This window comes from Bombus vancouverensis, unplaced genomic scaffold (assembly GCF_051014615.1).
Source record: "Bombus vancouverensis nearcticus unplaced genomic scaffold, iyBomVanc1_principal scaffold0031, whole genome shotgun sequence".
In the NCBI taxonomy this organism is placed as follows: domain Eukaryota; kingdom Metazoa; phylum Arthropoda; class Insecta; order Hymenoptera; family Apidae; genus Bombus; species Bombus vancouverensis.
In genome coordinates this window covers 712,528-720,404 of record NW_027468922.1, presented here as the reverse complement: position 1 = coordinate 720,404, position 7,877 = coordinate 712,528, and the positions used below count along the sequence as shown (strand labels likewise).

The window sequence follows — 7,877 nt, the reverse complement described above, 5'->3', positions numbered from 1 at the left end:
TCCTTTCGACTTGCATAGCTCGTTTCGGCGTCCCCTTAAAAATAACGACCGACCAAAGACCACAATTTGAATCGCGACTGTTTGAGGAGTTATGCCGGTTGCTCGGTGTCAAGCACTTAGGCACGACGGCCAATCATCCCGCGCCTACACAGACAACTGAAAGCGGCAATCGAGTGACACGATACGAACAACTGGGTCGAAATTCTGCCGATAGTACTATTAGGCATTCAAACCGAGATAAAGGAGGGCCTAAATGCAACGGCAGCCGACATGACTTACGGCACCGGCATACGATTGTCGGCGGAATGTTTCTTAGCAACCAAGCAGCGGGCCAACTCGGAATACGCGAACCGGCTAAAAGAACGGATGGAGAAGGTCAGGCCATACCCAGTGACGCGTCATGGCGAAAAGAATATTTTCATTTTTAAAGAACTAGAATCATCGCTGTATGTTTTCTTGCGCAATAACGCGATAGAAGGCTCTTTACAGCCGCGGCACAACGGGCCGTTTAAAGTTGTAAAAAGGGATGAAAAAAATTATATTATTAAAATAAGTAATCGCGACGTGTCCATAGACCGATTAGAACCCGCGTTTGTAGTACCGGACGATTTAGAGGAAAAAACCGCCGAATCTCGTAACGTACTGATTCCGGTAGGTTAAGCGAACGCCCGCGACGAAAGCGATGCAAACAAGAACAATCGAATAGCGGAAGAAAACACCAGGAATGAGTACGTTACGCGGTCTGCGCGAAGAGTACGTTTTCGCGATTGGTTTCAGGCAGGTTTCGTGTAAGAACCGTAAATTGTCGGACACAGAATATATTGTATATGTTCAACTTTTAAAATTGCGACGACTTGCGAGAATAGTGTAAATAATTTTTTTACGAATATGACCTAATAATCACGTTATCACTGGTAGGGGTTGATGCAGCGGCACATGAGTCATAGGACGTGGCGAAAAATATCGATAGGTAAACTCCGAACAAAGCAAAGTCACCGTTATGGGCAACCGTCGATCTAAGATGAATTCAAATTTTCTGACTCCCCCCCCCCCCTCCCCCAATATAAATAAACGGACGCGATCAGGAGAGAGTTAGTATATACAGAGTATATACGAATTATCGATCAATATCTACGAGTTATTATCCGAGACATTATCCGAGTTATAGTTATCGAGTTTTTCGCGAGTGATCATACCCTAGCTTCGCGAATATATTTGTACGCGCGCCTCTCGACGGTATTTATGTTTATTCTTATTTATTTTATTTATTCTAAATATATTTGAATCCGTTTAAACTGGTGTAGTTAAACTGTAGTTAAACTGGTCGGGGGAGAGTCGGAAAATTCAAATTCGTCTTCATTCGACAGTAGCACGTAGCGGCGACATTGTTTTGCCTGGAGTTTATTTACTATTACATTATGTATGTCCTAACGATATTGATACTCCAAGGCAAAAAAACAACAACATGATTTGAATTGTCCTCTAGCTCATGTGCCGCTACATGTACTTTCAAGGACCAAAACTGGCACAATTCCGCTTGTGACGCGAAACGGAGATTATCATTTCACTTCCTTGAACGCATTTTGCCATTGAAAGACGCTAATTTCTGTGACTTGCTTTATCTCTGTCATAAATGTTTATATTTAAAATTTCATAGTTTTTGTGCAAACGTAAAAGGTAAGTAAATATTAATAAATATTATAATAATATAATATAGTACTGTATAATAATATTAATAAATGCTTCGCTATTTACTAGTTTTATGTCCATTAAAGTATATTGTATTTTTCATTAGACTACTTTCATTTTTATTTGGTGTAATAATAAACATATACGTTAATATTCATTGACATCAGTGTAATTGTAAGCTTCACTGTAAATTTAATAAAATTGATAAGAACGGAATTGTTAAAAGGGTATATATGTATAATTAAACTAGATTTTATTCTCAACGTTACTCCATTATTTTACTATTGTTCCATATAAATATTTTTTTTTATATAATTTACATATGTTTCTAAGTTAAGTGTTTGTATTAATTTTATATATGTCATAATTTCAACCACAATATTAAATTATGGTATGTATTATTAAAAAGTGTAGTTTAATGTATATGTCGGAGATGAAAAGAACACCGGAGCCTTTGGAATTTTGGATAATCCCGCAACATTGTAATCTAGAGTTCACTATAGCTGTGATTAAACAATTGTAGTTACTCAATCCGATTGTAGTTGTTCGCGAGTTGTGATAGTGAGCTTGGGCTCGAGGCGACAGCCAGTCGCCGAGCGTAGCCGCGCTCAGGGGATGAATCCTTTGTCTAACAAAGATATGGAGTAAATCCATAGCTCTCCTTAAAAGAAATATTTGTGGCGGCACGCGACAGTAAACGGTTTCTGTCCCGTAGCTCGCCACACGCAGACCCTATTCTTCGAGTAAGATAATTGCCAGATGTAGATGCGTTTCCGCAGTACATGTTCAGCTAGGCTGAGGGCCCGTCATAAATCTTAGAATTTAGTTGACTAAAGTCCTTCAAACAAACAGTCTTTGTCCCAGCTACGGGAAGATAGGAGAGCCCTATTTTTCAACAAACGGCGTCTCCCACTAGCAACTTTCCCTCGAGGGCGGCTAGCATCTTTTTCTAACCACCGATATGGAAATTGACCAATTAGTAGCAACGCCAAATTCCCTCACCTTCTGAACGAAGGCTATCCTCGACGAATCCGATGATCTTGTGTCCTCGGACACGCCCCATCATAGCTTTCCTCTGCAGCATCATCGCGACGGAGAGTCATTCTCTCGTGAGGTCGTATTAGCGAGTTACTTAGAGTCTGTACGCTCGGTGGATATTCCACGTTTTCGCAAAGAGTCCAACTTAGATTTTTGTGAGCACGTACATCTATCATCCCGTTGACCGCGGATTCGTCATTGAACCAAAGACCAACATCACTAGTATCGCGAGTGTCCAACCGCCACGGTTGATTGTCAAGTCGGTAGTATCCATACTCGTATTAACAGACCGTACCTTCGTTATAACCCAACGATGGCCAATTCCAATGAAGATTTATCAAACGTCCACAACCCTACTCCTGACGCTTCTCCGACATATATATTAAATACTTATAAAGAATTTATTTGTAGATTTTAAATATGAGTACTAGATCAAAGAATGAGATTAAAGCAATGATTACCAAAGATATATCGAATATACATGTCGGAGATGAAAGGACACCAGAGCCTTCCCTTTGGAACTTCGGGAAAATCCGTAAAACTGTAATTGAAGTTTACAGTCGTAATTAAACAATTTGCCGTCATCCTGCCCAATTGTACTTGTTTGCGATTTGTGATAATAAACTTGGGCTCAAGGCGACCATCCGTCACCGAACGTAGCCGCGGTCAACGGGACGGGCGCTTCGCCTAACAGAGGTGTGGAATTATAGTATGACCCTCATTAAAAGAAATACCAACAGAGGTACTTGACAGTAAAACATTCCAACGGTTCCTTCGGAGAATGAATACCTGATGTTGAGGCACGTACACAGCACAGGTCCAGTTAGCCCGAGGGCCCGCTATAAAACCTGGGTTTTTCCGGCAATTAAGATTTTCCAAACGGACAGACAGTCTTTGTCCCAAACTGACCAATTGACAGCGACGCCAATTTCCCTTACTTTCGGAACGAGGGCTATACCCGACGGATCCGATGATCTCGTGTCCTTAGACACACCCCGTGATAGTTTTCCTCTGCGGCATCATCGGAACGGGAAAGGCATTCTCGCTCGCGATCTCATCGATTAAAGAGTAACATCTTCGCGATCAGTGGTTATTTCACGTTTTACTAACAAAGAACCAGACTTAGACTTTGTGAGTACGTTCTTTTGTCATCCCGTTGGCCGCGGATTCGTTATTGTGCCTGAGACCATCGTCACTAGTGTCGCGAGTGCCGAACCGCCGTGATCAATTGTCAAGACTGTAATTATTCTATCATTGCAATAAACTACACCTGTGTGTACTGTACCAATGGCTAATTCTCGAGAAGATTCATTTGACGCCCACAACCCTACTCCCAGTGCAAATTCGACATATAGATACTATTATAACGTTGTTAAATACATTCTAAATTTTTAGAGGAAATGTGGAAACCGATCTAAAAAAAAATGAAAGGGGTAGAAGTAGTTCAGATGAAAAAAAACACACAAGGTCCTACAAAACATAGTAAAACAGGAAAGAATGTTTTAAGCGAAACAATTTCAAGGAGGATCGCTGGTACTTCACAGATACATTCACAGGATCATCTTTTTATAGTGGAAGATGCAATACAGCCAGAAAAGATGGAACCATTAAAGTCTTCAATGACAACAAGAAATAGTAATATAAAGAGAATTTTTTCACAGAGTGAAAACACGGAGAGTAAAAATTCTAATACTATTGATGATACAGTAATCGCACCAACAGGAAATGATATTGAAGAACTTTCAATGTGCGAGAATGCACTTGAGATATTTACTTCTCTTATGAATTCCACGATGGACATCAATTCTACTTGTACGCAGAAGATTAGATTAGAATCTTTATCACCAATAAAATTAAACGAAACTGTAGTAATTAATAAAAACTTGACTAGTAATATAGGAAAAAATAATGAACCTAAATTTACATCATCGTCGTCAATAACATTGCAGGATAAGATGCAGTAGATAAAAGAAACGATGACAAACAAAGAGTTTGATGAATTACTCACAGAAGATGAGTCATCCCCTGAAGCGAAAAAGTCTAAAGCAAATATTAAGAAACAAGGAATTAAAAAACGACAAAAACGGCAGAACAGACCTATGACATCGAGCGAAGATTCGATACTTAATACTCCAACAAAACCATCTCCGAGGGAAAAGAATACAATTACAGGATTCCAGGAAATAAGAAACACGTATAAATCGAATTCTCTATTGGATCAATATATCAAGGTATCTGTAAAAAAAAGAATTGAGGCATTTGAACAGGCAGGCATGAACAGTCCAAAACTTGCTGTTGATATTGATGCACCAACTAGAATAACTCGAACAAAAACATGAGAACAAAACACTAGAGCTGCTGCACAAACAGAAGCTTCGGAAAATGCAAACATTGCGGAGAAAGCGATTGCTCATAAATTAGCACGATAGTCGCTTGCAAAAACCAAAAAAATTCTATTAGCAAAACAGAATAAGGACGTCGATTGTTGACGACTTGGCGAGTCTTGTTGGTTTATGAGGGGATATATTTGGAAGGTTTACTGTGAGATATTATGACGACCGGCTACGAAAAAGGGCATTCTTAAGTTAAAAATAAGGATAAAGTTAATAAAGGAAAGAAAATTACGACACAGGGGTTTCGGAGCCCCCAGGCCCCGTCGGCGACTGGAGTAGCGTCCCAGGCTCGACCCGACGGTCATTATACGACTGGACGAACGACGAGAGATTTAACGAAGATTATCGTTGTAGCTGTTATACATGCGTGTAAAATTAACAAATACGAATAGTTTTACTGTAACGTTATTACATACTTCCTGATAATTTCTCGTTATTTATACCATGAGAAAGAATCAACGAGGAACTCTTATCTCGAACGTGGATCTATTTGTCGATAATGCATGCTTGTAATGCTCGTTCATACAGTGTAAATATACGTGTAGATACGTAAACCTTTTATGACTTTTGTATCAAAGGCAGACATGCTATAATACTCGCAAGTGAAATATAATTCCACGAAAGAAAATGGAGAAAAAGAGTTTCTTTGGCAGTATGTTCTTCCTTGTTCATTACAAGTTTCCACTTTGTTGTGCTCCTGTTACATTATAATCCTGCTAGATTCACGCGCGTAAAATTTCACTTTGTTGTACTATATCGCATCATCACCATCTGTCGAACATCTGTGAGAAACGCGGTTTACTTTGTCTAAAAGCGAGAAAACGTCTAATTTAACAAATAGGATTTTCATCAACAGCGAGAAGGACATATACGATGTAATGGAGGCTGTAATGGCGTCCTAGGTCTTACGGTGGTTATCACGATGCCGGAAGTAGCGTTGAGCAGACACGTCAAGGGGGAATCAGAATCGCTATTGGGAAAACCATCACGAACATTTGTTGTTTGCGTCATCAAAATTCTATCTTCTGAGATATTTTTCGCGTTTTCGAGGTCATCGCCACTGTCCTCATCTTTGCTTTACGACGTATAATATCTCGATTTTACGGTAGTTAGAAATTTGTATTAATTGGGAGAACCTTGCAAAAGTACGCAGATCTGCTACGATAGTTAGATAGAGAGTATCGGCAGAGATCTGTTCCTTTATCGTGAAACTCTCTCGGACAACTTAAATGTTATAGATATCGGTTCTCGCAGCCAACCATTCCGTAATAAACGTAGATCGTCCAAGAAATTTGTCCATTGTCATCCGTTAATTTCGCGCACTTTTGCTTTATTTTAGCTACGTGGGAACCTATGGGAACCTATCTTAATCCGTCTCCTCTGTGCTAAATATCGTTCACGCATAGAATCAAAGTTACATAAAACCGCGTACAATTGCATCAGGGAATAATTTTCTCGTCTCGCAAGGCGAAAACAGGCTCACGAATAATCCCTCTGTCCTGGCTATCGAATGTACCGCAAGCACGTAGTTTCAAGCGTCCGTTCTCTAGAAAATGCGAAACAATTTAAGGCCGACGGTCGAGTCAACGGTGCGACAGTCGAGTCGGAAAGATCAGAAAGACAAATCGTCATAGTCCGAACACACCGGGGAGCAGAAACGCACTTCCATGATCATTTGTATCGTTGTTCGTAAGCTGTTGATTTTTCTTTTTCTGCGACGCTGCTATACCCTACGCTCTATGCTCTATACCGTTCTTTTGCACGCTATTTGCGTTGTACGCGAACTTTTTATCACTAGTAGATTGTGAAAAGGTCGAACCCGCGGTTGCGATCGCCCGCAATAAATATTTTACGTTCTCGCTCGAGTTTTACTTTATTTCAAGGACAGTCAAGTTAAGCTATTGCTCAGCTTCTCCTTTTATATCACGAATTTTACGTAACAATGCGTAAGTCAAGGCGGATGTAGGTCGTAAGACAAAGGAAAGTGTAAATAAATAAGACAAGGTGTATTTAAAAATAATAAGTTATTTATTATAATTTATTTAATATGTATACAGGCCATTCGTATTATAGTGGCGATAGCTAGCGTTAAATTAACAATGATAATTGAATAATCGAATGAAAATGATCGAAGAAGAGACGAAGCGAATTAAAAACTATAGTTGCAAATCAAATCGCGCTCATACGCAAAATTATAAAATACGACAGTATTAAATTAACCGATGAAGTAAGAGTAGAACTTGACGAATATATGATGAATACCACTAAAGAGAGACTACTAACAGATTCCATTCGATGAAATATTCAACGCTATAAATATGTACTGTTTATCGAAAATTATAAGAAAGCATTATGACATCACCTGTATAACACAGCAATAGAAACGAAATACAAAAATTATTAATTCATTCTAGATATATCAAGGCTAACTGTATTCGCTGTCACAAGTAATGTTTTCTTTAAAATAATTGTACCTTTGCTAACAGATTCGGCATGGGATATAGTGCGAGTATACCTCATACCAACCAAAAGAAGCCATGCATTTCTGGCACCAGTAGTTGAACATCCAATATTTTTTACACAACAATATACATACATGAGCGTTGATAATGAATACCTCGATCAAAAGTCTAATATAAAAATAGGAATTACAATGTGCAAACAAACACAAGCCATACACGATAAGAAATCCATTCACCATTGTGCGTCAGAAATCATCAACTTTTGCAGAAAGATAGATATTTGTAAATTTGCTGT

General features: G+C 39.1%; 1 pseudogene; it reads left to right on the top strand.

The window, feature by feature from the left end:
- Positions 1 to 270: 270 nt before the first annotated feature.
- Positions 271 to 5,216, top strand: LOC143304344 (uncharacterized; annotated as a pseudogene).
- The last annotated feature ends 2,661 nt before the right edge of the window (positions 5,217 to 7,877 follow it).